We start from the raw sequence: 24,352 nt of genomic DNA, 5'->3' as shown, positions 1-24,352 counted from the left end.
TTTGCCTCCGATGAGGCCCTTCCCGGCCTCCGTTCGATGCAAATTTTATACCACTATGATCACCGTTCTTTTCTCTACAGGTTGATCGGAGCCAAATATCAAAACGTGACTCACGCCGGAGGAGCCGCCGCACCCGAGAGCACCACCGCTGGTAAGTTTCGATTTTTCGTGATTTTTTGGCCCACCAAGGGCCCCAGGGTTTTTTTATCGCAGGGACCGATGTAAGTGTGACCGAATTTGGCCGAAAATGGCCAACCCGAGGCGAATCGCCTCCGCAAGCGGAGATGCCGTCGCCGGAGCTCGGCGGAGCTGCCGCGCCAGAATTTCGATATTGGCCGAAAGGGGCTCTAGGTCTGATTTGGGATTTTTTGGGACATGTGCAGGTACCGGTAGTGCGTTTTAATTTTTCGAAAAAAATTTAGGAAAATTAGGGACAGCCTGTAGGCACACTGTAGAGTCGAATTCAGACCCCGAAATAAGTAAGGACCCCTCACCCTGTTTCCTATCACGGTATTAAAGCTAAATAAATAATTAAATTGTACTTTGTGACTTTATAGATATATAATTGATTAAGGTTGCCAATGGAGCCCGAGTCTGATACAGTGTTGGTCTGTTATTGTTTGATCTAATTTTTAGTATTAAATGCAGTATGATGTTTGATGTAATTATGTTATGGTCTCGTATGCTTGAACTATGGTTTCTTTTATTATGGTTTGTATTATGGTGAACCCGGTACTGTATTGTCTTATTTGGTGTCAATTACTGGTTTACATGTTTTGTATGATTGGATGATTGAGATTAAGGAAAAAGGCAAGAAGGTTATGTGAATTGATAAGTAGAAAATGTGGACAGCCTGACTAGATATCCTGGGAGATGGTGGACGGACCAGGTATAGAGACCTTATGTGTTTTGGCGCCCATACCGGACGGGGTATGGGGACGGCCCGTTTCACCTTCATACCAGACGGGATATTGAGGTTCATGGTTTTGGCGCCCATACCGGACAGGGTATGGGGACGGCCCTGGAATTAGGTTGTAATGTTAATGGTTCACGGGTAGCGGGGACCCCCTATGGATCCCCATGGATACTAGTAGACTAGTAAAAAAAGAAATCTGTTTTCTGATGATTGAAATATAAAGGTATGATTGTGTTATGTTATAAAGTGTGTATGATTTCATGATATTATAAGGTTATTATTTTCATATGTTGTTTTCATGGATCTCACCGAGGTAAGTGGACAGTAAAGGTTTTTATGTTAATAAACGAGTTCGTTATAAATTATGCTACATTGGTCATTTTTGTTTTCTACCCACCTTTACTTCCGTGGCGGTGAGATAGTGTGATGTCTTTACTGGGCTGGTATAGCTCATCCCTTATTTAACCATTTCAGATCAGGAAGACGTTGTTCCCGAGCCCGTTCCGCAGGAAGATGGCGAAGAGGACGCCTAAAGACTTTATAGTTGTATTTATAGTTTTTATTTCGAGTATATCTTTTAGTTAGTTTGTTCCTTCATGTTTTGAGTACGTTTTGGTTATTGTGTAAGGGATGTTAATCAAAATTTTTATTACGCTTCTGCATTTGAGATTTTTAATACATATATTTCATTCAAACTTCCGGGGCCGTTATATTTTCACATACCATTTCATCTAAAAAGTTATCACTTTTCATGTGATATTTTATCTAAAAATTTTTATTTTTTATTATGTCATTTTATCTAAAAGTTATCACTTTTTATTATACCACTTCATTAAAAAGATTACCACAATTTTTCATGTCTCTTCATACTTATTCTAGCTCCTTCATCCTTATCCATCATTTTTTCATTTGACTCTAAATTATATCCTTAATCTTATTATATATTTTCAAACACGTAGAAAAGCTAAGTTAAATATATCAAATATAAGAAATTAGCTCGGGAGTATTTTCAAGTTATCACATTGTGATTTCTGTTTCTTGACAAATTATTGATGAATATAATTAGTATATTTTTTCCTTAATTTTTAGTTTTTATTACAGTGTTTGCATTTTTTTTTCTTCTCATTTTTTTGTCAGAAAATGATGGTATTCTTTGTAAAACCAAACATATAGTAGAAGAAAAAACAAACTAGAAAAGAAAACAGTAGAAGTGAAATGCTAATGTCGTATTGATTAGATATTAAAGAAATATATATATATTTTCTAATGTCCATGTCACATACCACACCTCGTCTTATAGGATAATGACTGCAGCATACTTCTTTAAATCATATAGACTCGAGGTAAGTAGAATAACTGAACTTTATTAATAATAAAAGAGTCCCAGAAGCATTACATCCCTTAAATATAAAATATAAACATATGTACGAAGCTCTAAATTTTCTTACCTACATTATTAAACAAAAATAGGAAACAGTAACTTTAATATCAAAGTCTAGACTTCAGAAATTTCCTCCATATCATCGCTCACTCTGTAGCGGTATCTGGAGGGTGATAGGGGGATGAGATAAAATATCTCAGTAAGCAATATTATGAAATCACAGCATAGTATATGTAATATATAATTTTTTTACACACAACAAAACATATATGATATAATATTTTCCAAAACAGATACGAATCAAAAGACGAAGGCACAAATCATAAAACAGATTCATGTTGTATACTTCATCACTATTATGGAGGATCAATTAGTTAGCATACATTATACGTAGACACAGATACTTATCAGTGGTTCTCTATGTACCCGAACATGGAATGACATACATGAGTACTTTGAAATACTACTACCCCCCGAACACGGAACAGTTAGGGTACACAGATCAGACTATTTTTTCCATATACCCGAATACGGAACGGTTATATATGAGTACACATTTATCACTTTGCCGATACACTTGAACACGAAATGGTTATGTACGGCCATATTGAAGGCTAGTATAATGTAGGTATTTTCGGAATAACTTTTTTTCATAATGAGTGATGCTGTAGCGCTCGGACAGAGGAAAAAAAAAAAAAAAAAAAGCCACGTCGGCAGTCACGTCAGCAGGCCCGGTCAGCAGTCCCGGCCAACCGGGGCCTGCCACGTGGCAAGACCACGTCGCTCCGAAACGGGCCACGTTGGCGATCCGCGTGGGCGCGATCGGACGGCCCAGATCAATCGCGCGATCGGACGGCCCAGATACAATCGTACGGACGGCCCAGATTCAATCAAAAACGAACGGCCCAGATTAAAATAAAATGGACGGCAGAGATCAAAAGGCAAGGGGTTATAAATAGAACCCCCACACCAGACCACAAACCCTAGCCGCCTGCCGCTCGCCGGAGAAGACGAACCAGAGGCCGACCGCCGCCACCCGCCGCCGCACCGGGGAAATTTCTGACCGCCGATCGAGGTAAATTTCATACCCCCGACTCGTTTTTCCACGCTGATTCCTCCTATGGCCAAATCGAAGCCAAAATCCCGGCCAAACGGCCGAAATACGCGGCTGAAGACCAGCGGCGCCGCCGCATCCCCTCTCGGTTTTTGTCTCCGACGAGGCCCTTCCCGGCCTCCGTTCGATGCAATTTTTATATCACCATGATCACCATTCTTTTCTCTACAGGTTGACCGGAGCCGAATCACCAAAACACGAACCTCGCCGGAGAGCCGCCGCACCCGAGAGCACCACCGCCGGTAAGCTCCGTTTTTCCGTGATTTTTTGGCCCCCCGAGGGCCCTAGGGTTGTTTTCTCACAAGGACCGATGCGAGTGTGGCCGAATTCGGCCGAAAACGGCCGAAAACAGCCAACCCGAGGTGACTCGCCGCCGCCAGCGGCGGCGCCGTCGCCGGAGCACGGCGGAGCCGCCGTGCCGGAGTTGCGATTTGGGCTGAAAGAGGCCCTGGGCCTAATTTGGGTTTTTTTTGGAACACGTGCAGGTACTGTTAGTGTGTTTCAGTTCCCCGGGAAAAATTCAGGAAAAATTAGGGACGGCCTGTAGGCGCACTGTGAATCGTATTCGGATCCCGAAGACAAGTAAGGACCCCTCACCCTATTTCCTATCACGGTATTAAAGTTCAAAATGATAAAACGGTATTTCTTGAATTAACGCATGTGTGAAATTGCTTAAGGCTGCTAATGGAGCCCGAGTCTAGTGTGATTGATGATTTACTGTTATTTGGCCTGTTTTACAGCTTTAAATGCATTATGAGGTTTGATGTGTTCATTTTATAGTTTCGAGTGCATATATTACTGTTTTATAAATTATGGGTTGAAAGACTGAAGAACTGATACTGTATGTTGTCTGTTTGACATGAATTACGATTTGCTTGTTTAAATGTGAATTGATGATGCTTATTGAGGAAAAGGAAAATGAAAGATTGTGTAGACTGATAATTATATGATGGGGTCAGCCTGACTAGATATCCTGGGAGATGGTGGACGGACCGGGTCCGTAGGGAACCCTACCGGGATTGTGGTCTCACATGCCGGGCTGGGTATGGAGATCCTATGGTTTTGGCGCCCATACCGGACGGGGTATGGGGACGGCCCATTTCACCCTCATACCGGACGGGGTATTGAGGTTTATGGTTTTGGCGCCCATACCGGACGGGGTATGGGGACGGCCCGTTTCACCCTCATACCGGACGGGGTATTGAGGTTTATGGTTTTGGCGCCCATACCGGACGGGGTATGGGGACGGCTCTGGAAACTGATTATGAATGTTAAAGGTTAACGGGTAGGGGACCCCTATGGACCCCCATAGATACTAGTAGGCTGGTAAATGAAAAAAGGATATGCTGTATAATGATTGAATTACAAAAGGCGTGATAAGTGCTATGTTTTACAGCTTATATTATTCCATGATTGTGATAATGTTATTGTTTTCTTATATTGTTTCATGAATTCCACCGAGGTAAGTGGATGGTAAAGGTTTTATCATAAATAAAAGGATTTGTTATAAATCATGCTCCATTGGTCTTTTGTGTTTTTCTACCCACCTTTACCTCCGTGACGGTGAGATATCGTGATGTTCTTACTGGGCTAGTGTAGCTCACTCCTTATTTTATCATTTCAGATCAGGAAGACATGGTTCCCGAGCCCGTTCCGCAGGAGGACGACGAAGGGGATGCCTAGAGACTCTGTAGTCATACTCATAGTTTTATTTTCGAGTTTCTCTCTTAGTTAGTTTAATCTTTTATATTTTAAGTACGTTTTTGGTTTTCGTGTAAGGGATGTTAACTGAAATTTTGATCTCGCTTCCGCATTTGATATTTTTGAATTTAAAGTTCCATTTAAAATTTCCGGGGCTGTTATAGATGCACACATATCAAAATCATATTTTAAAATACAAAGTGAAATAAAACTTATATCGAAGTAAAACTTTAACAAATATTTACTTAGAAAATATGGAAAACAAATAAAATACATGCACATTTTTATACTAAAAATATACAAAATACTTCAAAACTATGTAGGCTATAAATTCATAATATCCACTTACCTTAGGTCTTTAGCAGTCGTAATCTTAATTTCGGTAAAGTTCCAGCTTTATTTATAACTTTTTTCTCTAAAAAATTCGACAGAGTTTCAGGATAATTTTTTGTCACTTTCTTAATTCAAAAATATCCAATACAATACTTAAAAACTATCGTGATCATGTTTCTTCTTCTCTTTCTCTTTCTCTGCTCTCACAAATTTAGTATATTTTTCTCAAGGTTTTTATCTAAAACTTCAAAATACTCTAAAATATTACACAATTCGTACTCCCTCTTCTTCCTTCATCTCTATGTTTTTCACTATTTTTCTCTTATCCGGAATGTCTTTTCCTCTCTTATCATATCCCCTATTTATAGGAGTGAAGAGCCACGATGGAAAGGTTGCCACCATTCTGTCATACTATTTTATATAAAAGTTGTCATTTTTAATCATGTCACTTTACTTAAAAGGTTACCATTCTTCACATGTCGTTTTATCTAAAAGGCCTTTTCACATGCTACTTTATCTAAAAGGTTACCACTTTTCACATGTCACTTCATCTAAAAGTTATTACTTTTCATATGGCACTTCATCTCAAAATTATCATTTTTTGTCATATCATTTTATCTAGTAGTTACCATTTTTTATTATACCACTTCATTTAAAAGATTCCCACCTCTTCTCATGCCTCTTCATGCTTATTTTAGTCCTTCATCTTTATCCATCTTTTTTTCATTTGACTCTAAACTGTCATTAACCCTATTATATATTTTCAAACACATGTAAAACTAAAATAAATATATTAAATATAAGAAATTAAATCGGAGGTATTTTCAAGCTATCATAGTCCATAACTTTAAAAGTCAAAATAGTTAGTGTCCTTACTAAACAGATAACTTAAGATACTTGTAGATTAAGGATATATTAAGTATAAATAGTTAAATAACCCTAAATTGAATTAATTTGGAATATAATCTTAATATTTTTATTATTAGATAGAAGTGTATAAAAAATATATTATGGTTACATTAAAAAATTGACTACTGCAACAATTAAATTGTCTTTTGTGAATCATGAATTCAAAATTAAACAAGACCTAAATACTCATGTTTCAATGCTTATACTTTTACTCGAGTATTAATCTTACAATTTAATATTCGAATCTTACAACTCAATTGTATTCAGCAATACAATAATTTAAATTTATCACAATATATCATGAATCTTAAGCAAACTCCAACATTAGTAGTAAATCATCTGATTCACTCTAATTTTAAATATTCACTTGAAATCTAAATAAGATTAAATTGTAGCTTTAGAGATTCACTTGAATCTAAATAAAATTAAATCCAATAAAATACTTAGATAACTTATTTTTATTTAATTGTAAAGTACATTATAAGATACAATATTTATATGATTTTTTTAAAAATAATTATTTTTAGTTATCTATAACATCAAAATTTATTTTTAAAATATTTTAATTTCAAATTTTCCTTTAAAAATTACAATAGATAAAAATAAATTTTAGTTAATGAAATATGTTTTTAATCTTAATATTTGATTCTACTAGCGATTCTTATTTAGAAAATTGGATATTTGATTTACAACTTAAAATTTTATGCAACAATTATAATTTAGAACAATCTCCAACTAATTATTCCAAAATCGATCATTTTGAAAAAGAAAAAAAGTATGGTAAACTTCAATAAGTAGCAAGTTAACAAAAGAATTATTTTGAATTAAAGCACTAATAAAATTTTCTATTATGCTAAAATTTGGATGCTAATTGGGTTTTCCCAAGCAAGCAAATATGCACTTTTGCCTAAAAACTTCCAGAATAATTTGATGTTGAAGCCCATACCAACACAATATTTTTCATTCTCATAACATTTGATTTAGTTTTAGAAAAGAATATGTAGTTAATTTTTAAAGATTATGTTTTTGTCATATCTTAATTTTATATAGGAATGATATGTGATTGTTGAGTTATATTGAATGACTCAAGTCATACACCAATGATGCTTGAGTGTTAATTTTTGAGAGCCAATAGTTTAAGTCCAAAAAATTATTGGCTAGTGTTGTTTAGACTCAAAGCATCAAAAATGATATCAGAACATGTGTCATTTCAATGACTCCAATTAGTATAAATTTTGGACCATATGGGCCTTTGAATTTTGGTTTGCGTTATGTATGCATTTGATGAGGACATGAATGATTTAATACCCTCGAGTTAATTTCTTATTTTGATATATTTAATTTAGCCTTTATATGTGTTTGAAAATATATAATAAGGTTAAGAACATAGTTTAGAGTCAAACAGGAAAAAGATGGATAAAGAGAAAGGAGATAAAATAAATATGAAGAGATATAGAAAAAGGTAAGAACCTTTTAAATGAAGTGATATAATGAAAAGTGGTAACTATTAGATAAAATGACATAACAAAAAGTGACAACTATTAGATGAAATGATATGTGAAAAGTTGTAACTTTTAAATGACATGACAACATAGAAAGTGACAACTTTTAGATGAAGTGGCATGCGAAAAGTGATAAAACTTTTAGATAAAGTGACTTGTGAAAAGTAATAACCTTTTAAATAAAATGGCATGTGAAAAGTGATGATCTTTTTAGATGAAATGATATGATGAAACATGACAACTTTTGGATGAAGTGGCATGATGGAATGGTAGCAACCTTTCTCGTGGCTCCCCACTCCTATAAATAGGGGATGAGAAAAAGAAGGAAGAGACATTTCGGATGAGAGAAAAATAGTGAGAAGTATAGAGGTAAAGGACAAAGAGGGAGTATGAAGTGTGGGAACTTTTGAGAGTATTTTAAAATTTTAGATAAAAACATAGAGAAAACTCTACTAAATTTGTGAGAGCAGAGGAAGAGAAGAGGAAGAAAGCTCAGGATTAAAAGGAGATTAAAAACTGTTAGGAAAGTAAGTCTTTTATTAAGTTTTGAAATTCGGTTTCTCTTTGATTTTTTGGGATTAGTTTTTAAGTATTGTGTTTGATATTTTTAAATCAAGAAAGTGATCAAAAATCATTCCGAAACTCTACTGAATTTTTGATAAAAATGTCATAACTAAAGCTGGAACTTTGCTGGAATTAAAATTATGACTGCTAAGGACCTAAGGTAAATGGATATTATGGATTCATAGTTTATGTAATTTTAAAGTATTTTATATATTTTCAGTATAAAAATGTGTAAGTATTTAATTTTTCTTTCGTATTCACTAAATAAATATTTGTTAAAGTTTTATTCCGATATAAGTGTTATTTCGCTTTATGTTTTCGAAATATAATTTTGATATATGTGCATCACTCATTATGGAAAGGACTTGTTTTGGAAGCACTTGCATTATGTTAGGCATCAATATGACCATACATACCCTTCCGTGTTCAGGTGTATTGGCGAAGTGATAAGTGTGTACGCATACATAATCGTTTCATATTTGGGTGCCTGGAGAAACAATATGATCTGTGTGCCCTAACCATTCTGTGTTCTAGGGATAGCAGTGTTTTAACGTACTCATATATATCGTTCCATATTTGGGTACATGAGAAACCAATTATAAGAATTTTGCCAACGCATAATGTATGGTAACTAATTGATCCTCCATAATAGTGATGAAGTATATAATGAAGCAATTGTAAATCTATTTTCTGATTTATATATTTGTTTTATGATTCGTATCTGTTTTGAAAAGATTGTATGATATATATTTTGTTGTGTATAAAGAAACTATGTATTGTATGTATTATGCTATGATTTCATAATATCGCTTATTGGGATATTTTATTTCACCTTCTATCACCCTCAAAATACTAAAGATACCACTACAGAGTGAGTGATGATATGGAGAAAATTTTTAAAGTTAGACTGTGAGATTAAGGTTACTATTTCGTACTTTTGTTTAGTAATGTAAGTAAGAAAATTTAGAGTCTCGTACATATATTTATGTTTTACATTTAAGGGATGTAACACTTATGCAACTCTGTTATGATTAATAAACTTAAGTTATTTTACTTAATTCGAGTATCTGTAATTTAAATAAGTATACTCCGGTCATTATCCTATAAGACGGGATATGGTTTGTGATAAGTGGTATTAGAGTACGATTCTAAGACATCTCTTGAATACGAGGCTTAGGATTACATGAAATTTAGATAGAGTTTTAAAACATAGTGCAATGCCTCTAAGTTTGAATTTCATGAATGTAGGAAATGACAAGGATACTGAGAGAATAAGCACATTGGATTCCGGAAGACCGGATTAAGCAGAGTCTAGATAGACTCACGCGTATAATCGAAGGCTTGGCTACGGTGGTAGGTCAACATGTAGTCCATAGCTAAAGTACTACTAACGGTAATAATGCTAGTACCAGTAACACCTAGCCCATGGAGGAAAATAATGAAAAACTCATTGAAAGATTCAAGAGAATGAACCCACCACCATTTGCTGGAGCAACTGACCAGATATTAGCCGAACAGTGGATCATGGAGTTGGAGAAGATGTTCGAGGTTCTCAACCCACTTCAGAGCAAAATGTACAATTAGCCACATTATTCAAGGGAGTTGTAGAACACTGGTGGCGCCTAAAGAATAAATCCTTGAGGACACTAATCCTTTGGGAAGCATTTGGAGCGGCATTATATGAGAAATATTTTCTTGGCTTTGTTCGAGAACAAAAGTAAATGGAGTTTTTAGAGTTAAAGCACGAGAATATGAGAGTGACAGAATATGCAAAAAAAATCATAAAGTTGGCTTGATTTGTGCCCAACTTAATAGCAGATGAAAGCCTAAGAGACAAAAAGTTTCAAAGAGGCTTGTTAAGAAGATATGGGATAAAATCTTAGTTATGAAGATTAGTGACTACCAAGAAGCACTAGAATGAGCCCAAATTGCAGAAGAGGCTACAAGCGCAGTCCCACAAAAGATCCAATAAGTTCAACCATTAATACCAAACAATAAGAAAAAAACCCAGGAGCTATCACAATTTGATAAAAGTAAAAAAACAGGTATTATAATCCCAGCACAAGGGCTATAGTAGATATGCCCCTATTGTGGAAAGAACCATGGTAGCAGACCCTACAATAAGCTGACAAATGGATATTTTTGATGTGATAGTACTCAACATCGGATCAAAGAGTGTCCTATCAATAAAGAGCAGACCAGGCTAATAACTCAAGGAAGAGTATTGCCCTTACAGAGAGAGATGTTGTCCCAAGTTGTGATCCAAGGTATGAACACTATCTCTAGTACCTTGGCTAAGGTTTTAATTGACCCAGGATCTACACACTCTTTTGTATCACATGAGTTTGCTTAGCATTTGAACATTGAACAATCACCTTTAGATTATGTATTAGTAGTATCTACCACAACCAATATGGACTTGACCACTAGTAGAGTCTGCCGAGCACGTGTTGTGGAGATTACCAACAGAGAGTTACCAGTAGATCTCATACTCTTAGATATACATGTTTTTGACATCATATTAGGAATGGACTGGTTGGTGGCGTATCATGCCAATATAGATTATCATGGGAAGACGGTGACCTTTAATGTTCCCAATGATAAAACCTTCAAATTCAAAGAGATTAAGGAGCCCCAACATCCATGTCTCAGATCTTGCATTTAAACTCAACGATTACTTGAGAAGAAATGTACAAGGTATTTGGCTTACGTAGTAGAGAATAAAATTAAAGAAGTCAATCTACAACAGATACTCATGGTGAAGGAATTTTTCAATATTTTCCCAAAAGATCTCCCAAGTCCACCCTTAGATAAGGAGATCGAGTTCTTTATTGACTTAATTCCTCGTACGAGCCCTATATCTAAGGCCATATTTGGATAAATTTTAGTGATAGGTAATTAATATATAGTAGTAATAGTGATTTGATAACAATGACATAGGATGAAAATAACAATTTTTTTTATGTTTGGATGAAAAAAAGAATGATAGTTCTTTTTTCTTGGATGATAGGATGGTATGATTGTATTTTTAATCAAATTATTAATTTACTAATACTTTATTATCTGTAATAGTAAATGGTATATAAGAAGTATATAATGAAAAAAAATAAATTACATAAAAATATAATTAAATTTGTATTTAAATAAATAATTATTACATATAATCAAATTAAATTTTTATATTTTATAAAATAAATAATTATTATTTACATTATCACATTAATTTAATTTTAATAAAAATAAAATTATTTATATATTAGAAACAAATTATTGTAATTATATATTATTATATTAAATCTAAAATTATTTCAACAAATAAAAATTAAAATGTGTTTAAAATAATCATTTACCATGAATTAATTTATTAAGCATATTTTATGAGGGTGTTTGTTTAGGAAGCTATAACGGGAATTAAATATATTTTATGAGGATATATAGAGAAAAAAATTATTTGTCCGTCACATACCACCGATTCGATAGTTTTTAAAATTCATCCCAAATTTGCCAGTCGGCTACTGTTTACTACCATCTCATCATGTTGGAAGTTGATACAAATATGATTTTATCATGCTTGTGAAATACCATACATTAATTTACTACCATTTATAACCAAACAAATAGGGCCTCAGGCTTCATATCAAATGGCAAAAGTTGAATTAGAGGAATCCAAGAAACAACTGCAGGAATTATTGGACGAGGGTTTCATCAGACCAAGTGTATCACCATAGGGAGCTCCAGTAGTAGTTGTAAAGAAGAAGGATGGTACCATGTGGCTCTATATCGATTATAAGCAACTAAACTAAGTTATTATAAAGAATAAGTATCAGTTACCTCGTATAGATGATTTGTTTGACCAACTTTAAGGAGTCCAAGTATTCTTAAAGATTGATCTACGTTCTGCATACCATTAATTAAATATTAAAAAAGAGGATGTTCCTAAGACTGCCTTCAAGACCAGGTATGGCCATAATGAATTCTTAGTCATGCCTTTTGGTCTAACAAATGCTCCCGCGGTATTTATGGATTTGATGAACAGAGTCTTTTAACCATTTTTGGATAAGTTTGTCATCATCTTCATTGATGATATACTAATATATTCAAGGAGCGAGGCTGAACATGCGGAGCATCTGGTAATATTGCTTGGGATACTTAGGAAAAAGAAGTTATATGTCAAATTTAAGAAGTGTAAGTTTTAGTTAAAGGAGGTTGCCTTCCTTAGACATAGTTTCAAAGGACGAGATATCAATAGATCCTACTAAGGTAGAAACGTAGTAGACTGGAAAAGGCCTATAATGATAACTGAAGTTCAAAGTTTCTTCAGTCTAGCTAGATACTACAAGAAGTTTATTGAAAGTTTTTCAAAGATCATTACTCCACTAACTCAGCTCACTAGAAAGGACACGAAGTTTGAGTAGAATGACAAGTGTGAACAAAGTTTTCAAGAACTGAAGAAGTAGTTGACAATAGCACCAGTATTGGTTATTCCTAATGGTACTAGCAGATTCTCTATCTATAGTGATGCTTTAAAGTAAGGATTGAGATGTGTGTTAATAAAATACGAAAAAATGATAGCATATGATTCTAAACAATCAAAAAATCATGAGCATAACTATCCTACCCATGATTTAGAACTAGCCGCTATAGTTTCTACCTCAAAGATCTAGCGCCATTATCTATATGATAAAAGTTTTGAGATTCACACAAAACATAAGATTTTAAAGTATTTGTTCTCGCAGAAAGAACTTAATATACACTAAAGGAGATGAATTGATTTACTTAAGGATTATGATTGTAAGATTTTATACCATCTGAGAAAAAATGATATGGTTGCAGATGCACTTAGTAGGAAGAGTACTTAGACTCTTGCCTACATGATGGCCTCAGAGTGAAGACTCATAAAGGAGTTCCAAAATTTGAACCTAAACGTTCGACATAAGAGATCAGGAGGATACCTAGCCAATATAAAAGTATAACCTATTTTGGTGCCAAAAATTAGAGAAAATCAACAATTTGATCTTACCTTGAAGTCGATTATAGAAAATGTCAGTAAGGGACGTAGGCCTGAATTTAGACTATCAAAAGATGGTGTATTGAGGTTTGGAAACAGAGCATGTGTGTCAAATAATAATAGTATGAAAATTGAGATATTAGAAAAAGCGCACTACTCTAGATTTGCTATACACCTTGACAACACTAAGATGTATTAGAACTTGATGACCAAATACAAATGGAGTGGGATAAAGAATAATATAGCAGATTTCGTTTCCAAATGTCTAATATGTCAACAAATGAATTATGAATGTCAGAGGCCAGCAGGACTACTTCAGCCCTTACCGGTAGCAAAGTGGAAATAGGAACATATTACCATAGATTTTGTGGTGGGTCTACCTAAAACAAGATCCCAGCATGATGCCATTTGGGTTATCATTGATAAACTAACGAAGTCTTTTCATTTCCTGGCTATTAGAGTAAATAACCCACTGGACAAGTTAACCAGACTTTATATCAAGGAGATTGTGAGATTGCATAAAATTTCAATCACAATCGTCTTCGTTCGAGATCCCCACTTTATTTCAAGATTTTACACCAGTTTATAGAATGCCATGGGGACCAAGCTATGCTTTACTACGACTTTCCATCCTCAGATGGATGGTCAACCAGAACGGACAATCCAAACTCTAAAGGATATGCTATGGGCTTGCATCATTGAGTTACATCATTGAGTTACGAGGTAATTGGGACGATCATTTACCTCTGATTGTGTTTACATATAATAATAGCTATCAGTATAGTATTCAAATGACACCCTATGAGGCTTTTATGAAAGATCCTGCAGATCGCCTATATGTTGAGAAAAAGTTAAGGAACAAAAACTAGTTAGACCTGAATTGATAGAAGAAACTACAGAGAATGTGAAATTGATTAGAAAACATCTTCTAACAGATCAAAGTAGGAAGAAAAATTATGCCAACAATCGGAAAAGAGATTTAGATTGAAGTAGGTGAACATGTATTTTTAAAAATCTCATAAATTAAAGGGATCATGATATTTTGGAGGAAAGGAAAACTCAATCTTAGATTTATCATACCTTTTGAGATGTTGGATAAAGTGGGAGATGTCGCCTACTATTTAGCATAACCACGTGAGTTAGCCAACATACACAATGTCTCTCATTTGTTGATGCTAAGAAATATCACCCAGATCCATCGCATGTACTATGATATGAACCCCTTGCACTTTAGGACAACCTATCCTACATTGAGCTTCCTGTGCAGATAGTGGATCGTAAAGAAAAGCTATTACGGTTCAATGTAATCTCCTTAGTAAAGGTACCATGATAGCATCATTCGACTGAAGAAGCCACATGGGAGCTAGAAGAGAATGAAGGCCAAATACTCACATCTGTTTGTGACCACTAGTAAGTCCAATTTGGAGGATCAAATTTCTTTTTTTAAGGAGGGAGGATGTGATACATTGAAAATATTATCGAGTTAATACTTTATGTTTGATATATTTAATTTAGCCTTTGTATGTGTTTGAAAATATATAATAAGATTAATGATATAGTTTAGAGTCAAACAAAAAAATGATGGATAAGAATGAATGAGTTAGAATAACCATGAAGAGGCATGAAAAAAGATGGGAACCTTTTAAATGAAATGGTATAATGAAAAATGGTAACTATTAGATAAAATGATATAGCAGAAAATGGTAACTTTTACATGAAGTAATATATAAAAAGTGATAACTTTTAGATAAAGTAACATGTAAAAATTAGTAACTTTTTAGATGGAGTGACATGCGAAAAGTAGTAACCTTTTAGATAAAATGGCATGTAAAAAGTGTTAACCTCTCATATGAAGTGACATGATGAAAGATGACAACTTTTGGATGAAGTAAGATGATGAAATAGTGGAAACCTTTCTCTCATGGCTCCCCACTCGTATAAATAGGTAATGAGTAAAGGGAGGAAGAGATATTCTAGATAAGAGAAAAATAGTAAGAAGCATAAAGTTGAAGGAGGAAGAGGGAGTACAAAGTGTGTGATTTTTTAGAGTATTTTAAGATTTTAGATAAAAACCTTAAGAAAATCTACTAAATTTGTGAGAGCAGAAGAAAAGTAAGAGAATAAGAAGAAGGCTCACGATCAAAAGGAGGTTATAAACTGTTAGAAAGGTAAGCCTTTTCTTAAGTTTTGAAGTTTAATTTCTCTTTGATTTTTAGAATTAGTTTTGAGTATTGTGTTGGATATTTTTTAGTTAAGAAAGTGACCAAAAATCATCCTGAAACTCTACTGGATTTTTATCATAAATAAAGTTGGAATTATGCTGAAATTAAGATTACGACTACAAAGGACCAAAGGTAAGTGGATATTATGGATTCATAGCCTACGTAGTTTTGAAGTATTTTAGGTATTTTCATTATAAAAATATGCAAGTATTTAATGTCTTTTGTATTTGATAAGTAAGATTTGTTAAAATTTTACTTCGATGTAAGTGTTATTTTGCTTTATGTTTTCGAAATGTGATATTGATATGTGTGCATCACTCATTATTGAAATGAGTTGTTTTGAAAGCACTTGTATTATGCGAGACTTCAATATGGTCATACATATTATTCTGTATTCGGGTGTATTGGCGAAGTGATAAGTGTGTACCCATATGTAACCATTCCATGTTCGGGTGTATGAAAAAATAGTCTAATCTGCGTGCCCTAATCATTCCATGTTTAGGGGGTAGCAGTGTTTCAAGGTACTCATGTATACCGTTACATGCCGTTTTGTGTTTGGGTATATGGAAAGCCAGTGATAAATATCTATACCTACACATAATAAATAAAAACTTATTGATCATCCATAATAGTGATGAAGTTTACAACAAAACAATTTTGAATATGTTTTTTAATTTGTGTATTCGTTTTCTGATTCGTATATATTCTGAAAAGATTGTATAATATATATTTTGTTGTGAGTAAAGAAATTATATATTGTATATACGATGCTGTTATTTTATAATATCATTACTGGGATATTTTATCTTACCCCTATCACTCTCCAGTTATTGAAGATACAGAGAAAATTTTTGAAACTAGACTGTGAGATTAAGGTTACCGTTTCATACTTTTGTTTAGTAATATAAGTAAGAAAATTTAGAGTCTTGTACATATATTTATGTTTTATATTTAATTGATGTAACACTTCTGCGACTTTGTTATAATTAATAAAGTTAAGTTATTTTACTTAACTCGAGTATATGTGATTTAAGTAAGTATGCTCTTGTCATTACCCCATAAAGAAGGAGTATGGTCTGTGATAGCACATGAATGATTTGAGTAATGAAAATTATGGAATATAGGTCTCATCTAAGAAAAAATGTGTTACTATTAAACTCTACATAAAAGCTCAAGTATAAAACTACTAGTAATTATGTTTGAGTTTTAAAAATTAGTAGTTTTTGTTTAAAAAGTTACTGGAGTGATGCTTGAGCATTTGGTATTACAATTTTAGTAATTGTAAGGGTCAAAATAGATATTTTTCAGTTATGAGATTTTTGTCTTTTCAAAATTTGAGAAGGACAAAAGGATCAAAATGGTTAAGTTTCAAATATACTTTCACTAGAGCAAGGTTTTAAATTATTGTACTTAGAGGAAGGCTAGAGAAGGAAATAGATTTGTGAACTATGTTTGTTATTATATTAAGTGTTTTGATGCTTATAATAATTGTTTCATGACACAATCAATAGATTTTTCTTTGTGTTAGCAAAATCAATATCTAAAAGCATGCCCTATTTTACTGACAACTAGTTATATATGCTCTGGTTTTATAAAAATATACTAAGAGAATAATTATACTTGTTTTTTTTATCTAAAGAAAGATTTTATATTTAACATTAAAAAAATTATGAAAGGTATATATCTTCAAAATGTAACTTATAATCTTTTAAAATCAATCATGTCTTATAATATTTTATTCTTTCTACATGTTTTATATTCAAAATACATAAAATATATTTTGATATTGAAATTATAAAAAAAACCAAACTTGTTTATAAGACTTTTAGATAGTATGAAGAACTTACTATATGATTTTAAGAGGAACTTATTTCATATTAATTAAATTATCTTTTAATAAGAAATCGATGTTATTTCTTCATTGCTTTCTTTTACAAATAATGTAACATTCTGGGTAGATATTTAACTTGTATTATTGAGTAGGTAAGTGAGTTAATAATGAAAGAGCATAAGATGATTAACTAGAGTGTGGAATATACAATGATGAAGTTGATTAAGATGTGCATAATACTCAAGTGGAAGTAAAAGAAAAGATTTCATAATATAGGATATTCTAGCTCAAGAGAAATGAGTTAACAAATTAATAATGATCTTATAATCATTAAGTAAAGTTATTTTATTTTTCAGAAAAAAAATTAAATTAAATTTATGTTGTGACACCTTTATTTTTATTTGGAGGAATTACAGTCGTCAAGCACCAGTGATCTTATAATCATTAAGCAAAGTTGTTTTATTTTTCAGAAAAAAAGATTAAATTAAATTTGTGTTGTGACACCCTTATTTTTATTTGGAGGGATTACAGTCGTCAAGCACCAATTACACAGTGGAAAAATAATAAGCAAAGTATTTGTAGATTTCAAAACATACACTATCTATCTCTTGACAATATTGTAGCACTATTTACAATACTTGATATCCGTAAGATAGAGCCAAAACAAAATAAAGATCTGTTCGGTTATAAAAATATCAATTTCTACCACGGGTGCTTACACAGTTTCTTTTTTTATCTAGTTTAGGGGTTGGATCCTCCTAATCTAAAATTGGATCCTCCTGATCTGAAAAATTGATAAAATTGAATGAAATGATCTTTCCACGTGCTCAATAAATATAAAAAATTAGTGACGCCATTGGTATACGACATACAAACAATTAATCAATCAAAGACGTAAAACATTTTTTTTTTTGAAAGCTGTGAAATGCAGAGAGATTAAAATTTCTAATCTATCTCTTATTATCTCCCTAACTCATTTTATCCCTCAAGATCCTCCTAGGCTCATTTTATTCTTTACAATCTCCGTAAATTCATTTTATCCCTCAAAATCCCTCTAAGCTAAATTTATCTCTTAAATTCCCCTTATGCTAAAATTTATCCCTCATAATCACATATCATAACTTCTCATAGTTTCCAGCTAAATAGAGACATCTGTAACCCCTCAACTGATATCTTTGATTCTCGATGTGCCTCAACCCAATTATTTAATTAAAATTACTAAAATTTTAGATTTTTATTTGATATTGAATAGATGTATCCGTTATCTAATTGGCACCATTGTGGAATCATAATTCTCAATATTACAAGCATAGAGACACACACAAATCATGCAAACTGGTCACAATAGTTCGTCACTAGTGACTCAAAACAGAATACACATCCCAACTATGTCTGGCAAGGCTTTCATCCACCCAAGAATAGGGTTCACCACACTGCTGATTTTTATCCATACCAATCATAAACCAGTTTTTTTCTAAATTTTCACTTCTTCTAATTTTATATATTTTTTTCTATACTAATTAAGATTGGTATTTTATTTTATTTTTTTACAAATATGAATTTCTATCATAGCTCTTCCTTTTTTTTTAACTAAAATTTTTTAATTTCAATTTTGATATTTTATTTCGTTAATGGAATGATTATTTATAAATATTAATTTTGTAATAGTTTCAAAATACCTCTGAGTTAATTTCATATATTTGATACATTTAATCTAACTTTGCATGTGTTTGAAACTATATAGTTAGGTTAAGGACGTAGTGTCAAGTCAATTGAAAAAAGGATAGATGAGGATGAAGGAGCTGGAATAAGCATGAAGAGGCATGAGAAAAGTTGGAAATTTTTTAAATGAGGTGGTATAATAAAAAGTGATAACTATTAGATAAAATGACATAACAAAATGATAACTTTTAGATAAAGTGACATGTGAAAAGTGGTAACCTTTTAGATGAAATAACATGTGAAAATGTTTTTTAGATAAAACGACATGTGAAAAGTGCTCTTTTAGATGAAGTGATATGTTGAAAGACCTTTCAAGTAAAACAACATGTGAAGAGTGGTAACATTTTAAGTGAAATAATATGATGAAGGTGACAACTTTTAGATAAAATAGTACGACAGAATGGTGAAAACTTTTTCCTTGTGGCTCCCCACTCCTATAAATAGGGGATGGGAGAAGGGAGGAAGAGGAATTCCGAATAAGAGAAAAATAATAAGAAGCATAGAGGTGAAGGAAGAAAAGCGAGTATGAAGTGTGATATTTGATAATATTTTGAGATTTTAGATACAACATTGGAGAAACTCTGCTAAATTTGAGAGAGCAGAGAAAGAGGAAAAGAAGAAGAATAAGATTCATGATAAAAAAGAAACTATAAACTGTTAGAAAGGTAAGCTTTTTCTTAATTTTTGAAGTTTTGTTTCTCTTTAATTTTTTAGATTAGTTTTTAAGTATTGTGTTAGATATTTTTGAGTCAAGAAAATGATCAAAAATATCTCGAAACTCTATCGAATTTTTTAGAGGAAAAAAGTCATAAATAAAGCTAGAACTATGCAGAATTAAGACTACGACTGTTAAGGACCTAAGGTAAGTGAATATTATGAATTCATAACCTATGTAGTTTTGAAGTATTTTATGTATTTTCAGTATAAAAATGTGCATATGTTTAATTTATCTTCTGTATTTGTTAAGTATTTATTAAAGTTTTACTTCGATATAAATGTTATTTTGCTTTGTGTTTTCGAAATATGATTTTGATATGTGTGCATCATTCATTATGGAAAGAAGTTATTCCGAAAGCACCTACATTATGCTAGGCTTTAATCTGACCGTACATAACCTTTTCGTGTTCGGGTGTATTGGCAAAGGGATAAGTGTGTACCCATACATAATCATTTCGTGTTTGAGTGTATGGAGAAATAGTCTGATATGCGTGCCCTAACCGTACCGTATTCGGGGAGTAGTAGTGTTCTAAGATACTCATATATGTTGTTTTATGTTCAGGTATATGAGAATCAGTGATAAATATCTGTGCCTACGCATAATGTATACTAACTGATTGATCCTCCATAATAGTGATGAGGTATACAACATGCATATGTTTTCTAATTTGTGCTTTCGTTTTCTAATTCGTATCTGTTTTGAAAAGATTATATGATATATGTTTTCTTGTGTGTAAAGAAACTATATATTGCATATACTATGTTGTGATTTTATAATATTACTTATTAAAATATTTTATCTCACCATTCCTATCACCCTACAGATACAGAAGATACCGCTGCAGAGTGAGCAATGATATGTAGGAAGTTTCTGAAGGCTACACTCTGATATTAAGGTTACTATTTTATTTTTTTGTTTAGTAAGGTAAGTAAAGAAATTTAGAGTCTCGTATATATGTTTATATTTTATATTTAAAGGACGTAATGCTTCTGCAACTCTTTTATTATTAATAAAGTTAAGTTATTTAACTTAACTCGAATTTATATGATTTTAAAAAAATATACTTCGGTCATTACCTTATAAGATGGGGTGTGGTCCGTGACAAGTGGTATCAAGCATGATTATAGGACATCCCTTAAACACGAGGCTTAGGTTATATAAAAATTAGATAGAGTTGGAAAATATAGAAAAATATCTCTAAATTTGAATTTCATGAATGTAGGAAATGGCAAGGATACCGAGAGAGCATGCACATTAGATTCCAGAAGACCGGATCGAGTAGAGTCTAGATAGACTCATGCATATAGTCGAAGGTTTGGCCATGATGGTAACTCAACACGTAGTCCATAACAAAAGTGTTACAAACGGTAATAATGCTAGTACTAGTAACACCTAGCCGATGAATAAAAATAATGAAAAACTCATTGAAAGATTTAAGAGAATGAACCCACCATCATTTGCTGGAGCAACCGACCCGATATTAAATAAACAGTGGATCATGGAGTTAAAGAAGATATTTGATGTTCTCAGCGTCACTTCAGAGCAAAAGATACAATTAGCCACATTCATGTTCAATGGAGCTGCAGAACACTGGTGGCCCTTGAAGAATGGATCGTTGATGACACTGATCATTTGGGAAATATGTGGAGCGGCATTCTACGAGAAGTATTTTCCTGACTTTGTTCGGTAACAAAAGCAAATGGAGTTCCTAGAATTAAAGCAAGGGAATATGAGGGTGGCAGAATATGCAAAAAAGTTTATAGAGCTGGTTCAGTTCACACCCAACTTACTAGCAAATGGAAGCCTAAGAGCCAAGAAGTTTCAGAGAGGCCTATGTAAAAAGATTTAGGATAAAATCTCTGTTCTGAAAATTAATGACTATCAAGAAGCACTGGAACAAGCCCAAATTACAGAAAAGGCTACAAGTCTAATCCCATAACAGATCCAACGGGTTCGACCATTCATGCCAAACAATAAGATGAAGGTCTACGAGCCAGAACAACTTGATAAAAGGTAGAAAACGAATCTCTTAATCCCAACACAAGGGTCAGAATAGATATGTCCCCATTGTAGAAAGAAACATGGTAGTAGACCCTGCTACAAGTTGACAAATGGATGCTTCAAATGTGGTAGTACTCAACAATGGACCAAAGAGTGTACTATAAATAAAGAGCATATCAGACCAACAACTCAAGGAAAAGTATTTGCCATTACAGAGCAAGATGCTTAATCCTCTCAGGATGTAATCCAAGATATGCTCATTATCTCTAGTACCTTGGCTAAACTTTTAATAGACCCAGGATCTACATACTCTTTTCCATCACAAGTTTGCTTAGCATCTGAACATTAAACAGTCACCTTTAGAATATGTATTAGTAGTAATTACCCCAGCCATTAAGGACTTGACCACTAGTACAGTCTGTCGAACATGTATTGTAGAGATTGCCAACAGAGAGTTATCGGTATATCTTATACTCCTAGATATGTATGATTTTGATGTCATATTAGGAATAGATTGGTTGGTAGTGTACTATGCCAATATAAATTGTCATGAAAATATGATTACTTTTAATATTTCCAATGACAAGGACTTCAAATTTAAGGGGATTAGGGAGCCCTAATATCCATGTCTCGTATCTTGCATTCAAGCTCAATGATTACTTGAGAAGGGATGTGCAGGGTATTTGACTTACGTAGTGGAGAATAAAAGTAGAGAAGTCAATCTATAACAGATATCAGTGGTGAAGAAATTTTTTGATGTTTTTCTAGAAGATCTTTCAGGTTCACTTGTAGACCGAAGGATTGAGTTCTTCATTGACTTAATTCCTGGTACAAGTCCTATCTCTAAGGCTTTGTATCGAATGACGAAAGCTGAATTAGAGGAACTCTATAAACAATTGCACAAATTATTAGATAACGGTTTTATCATACCAAGTGTCTCACCGTGGGGAGCTCCAGTACTATTTGTGAAGAAGAAGGATGGTACCATGCGACTCTATATCGACTATACAAAACCAAGTTATCATAAAAAATAAGTATATGTTGTCTCGTATCAATAATTTATCCGACCAACCTCAAGGAGCCCAAATATTTTTAAATATTGATATATGTTCTGAATATCATCAACTAAAAATTAAGAAAAAGAATATTCCCAAGACTGCCTTCAGAACCAGGTATGACTATTACGAATTCTTAGTCATTCCTTTTGGTCTAACAAATGCTCTTGCAGCATTTATGGATATGATGAATAAAGTCTTTCAGCCATTCTTGTAACGGCTCCGGAAATTTAAATGGAATATATGTATTAAAAATCTCAAATGCGGAAGCGTAATAAAAATTTTGATTAACATCCCTTACACAATAACCAAAACGTACTCAAAACATGAAGGAACAAACTAACTAAAAGAGATACTCGAAATAAAAATTATAAATATAACTATAAAGTCTTTAGGCGTCCCCTTCGCCCTCTTCCTGCAGAACGGGCTCGGGAACAACGTCTTCCTGATCTGAAATGCTTAAATAAGGGATGAGCTACACCAGTACAGTAAAGACATCACACTATCTCACCGCCACGGAAGTAAAGGTGGGTAGAAAACAAAAATGACTAATGGAGCATAATTTATAACGAAGTCGTTTATTAACATAAAAACCTTTACTGTCCACTTACCTCGGTGAGATCCATGAAAACAACATATGAAAATAATAACCTTATAATATCATGAAATCATACACACTTTATAACATAACACATATCATACCTTTACATTTCAATCATCAAAAAACAGATTTCCTTTTTTACCAGCCTACTAGTATCCCTGGGGATCCATAGGGGGTCCCCTCTACACGTGAACCATTAACATTTACAACCTGATTCCAGGGCCGTCCCCATACCCCGTCTGGTATGGGCGCCAAAACCATGAACCTCAATACCCCGTCCGGTATGGGCGCCAAAACACATAAGGTCTCCATATCCCATCCGTTATGAGAGACCACGTTCCCGGTAGGGTTCCTTACGGATCTGGTCCGTCCACCATCTCCTAGGATATCTAGTCAGGCTGTTCATATTTTCCACTTATCAATTCACATAACCTTTTCGCCCATTTTCTTGGTCTCAATCATCCAATCATACACAATATGTAAACTAGTAATTGACACCAAACAAGACAATACAGTACCGGGTTCACCATAACACAAACCATAATAAAAGAAACCATAGTTCATGCATACGAGACCATAACATAATTACATCAAACATCATGCTGCATTTAATACTGGAAATTAGATCAAACAATAACATACCAACACTGTATCAGACTCAGGCTCCATTGGCAACCTTAATCAATTATACATCTATAAAGTCACAAAGTACAATTTAATTATTTATTTAGCTTTAATACCGTGATAGGAAACAGGGTGAGGGGTCCTTACTTG

The 24,352-nt window shown here is 33.3% G+C and overlaps 1 long non-coding RNA gene across 1 annotated transcript in view; it reads right to left on the bottom strand.

Annotated features, from left to right (window-relative positions):
- Nucleotides 1-2,260: 2,260 nt before the first annotated feature.
- LOC148239799 (uncharacterized) overlaps nt 2,261-24,352 on the bottom strand; it is a 33,285-nt gene continuing 11,193 nt past the window's right edge. The window contains exon 2 of the long non-coding RNA XR_015816236.1: nt 2,261-2,460. This is a non-coding gene — a long non-coding RNA (uncharacterized LOC148239799). The remainder of the gene's footprint in view (nt 2,461-24,352) is intronic.

Source organism: Carica papaya, chromosome 9, assembly GCF_054855325.1.
Source record: "Carica papaya isolate Zhongbai chromosome 9, ASM5485532v1, whole genome shotgun sequence".
NCBI lineage: Eukaryota > Viridiplantae > Streptophyta > Magnoliopsida > Brassicales > Caricaceae > Carica > Carica papaya.
Note: the sequence above shows the minus strand (reverse complement) of the source record. Positions and strands in the feature narration are given on the sequence as shown.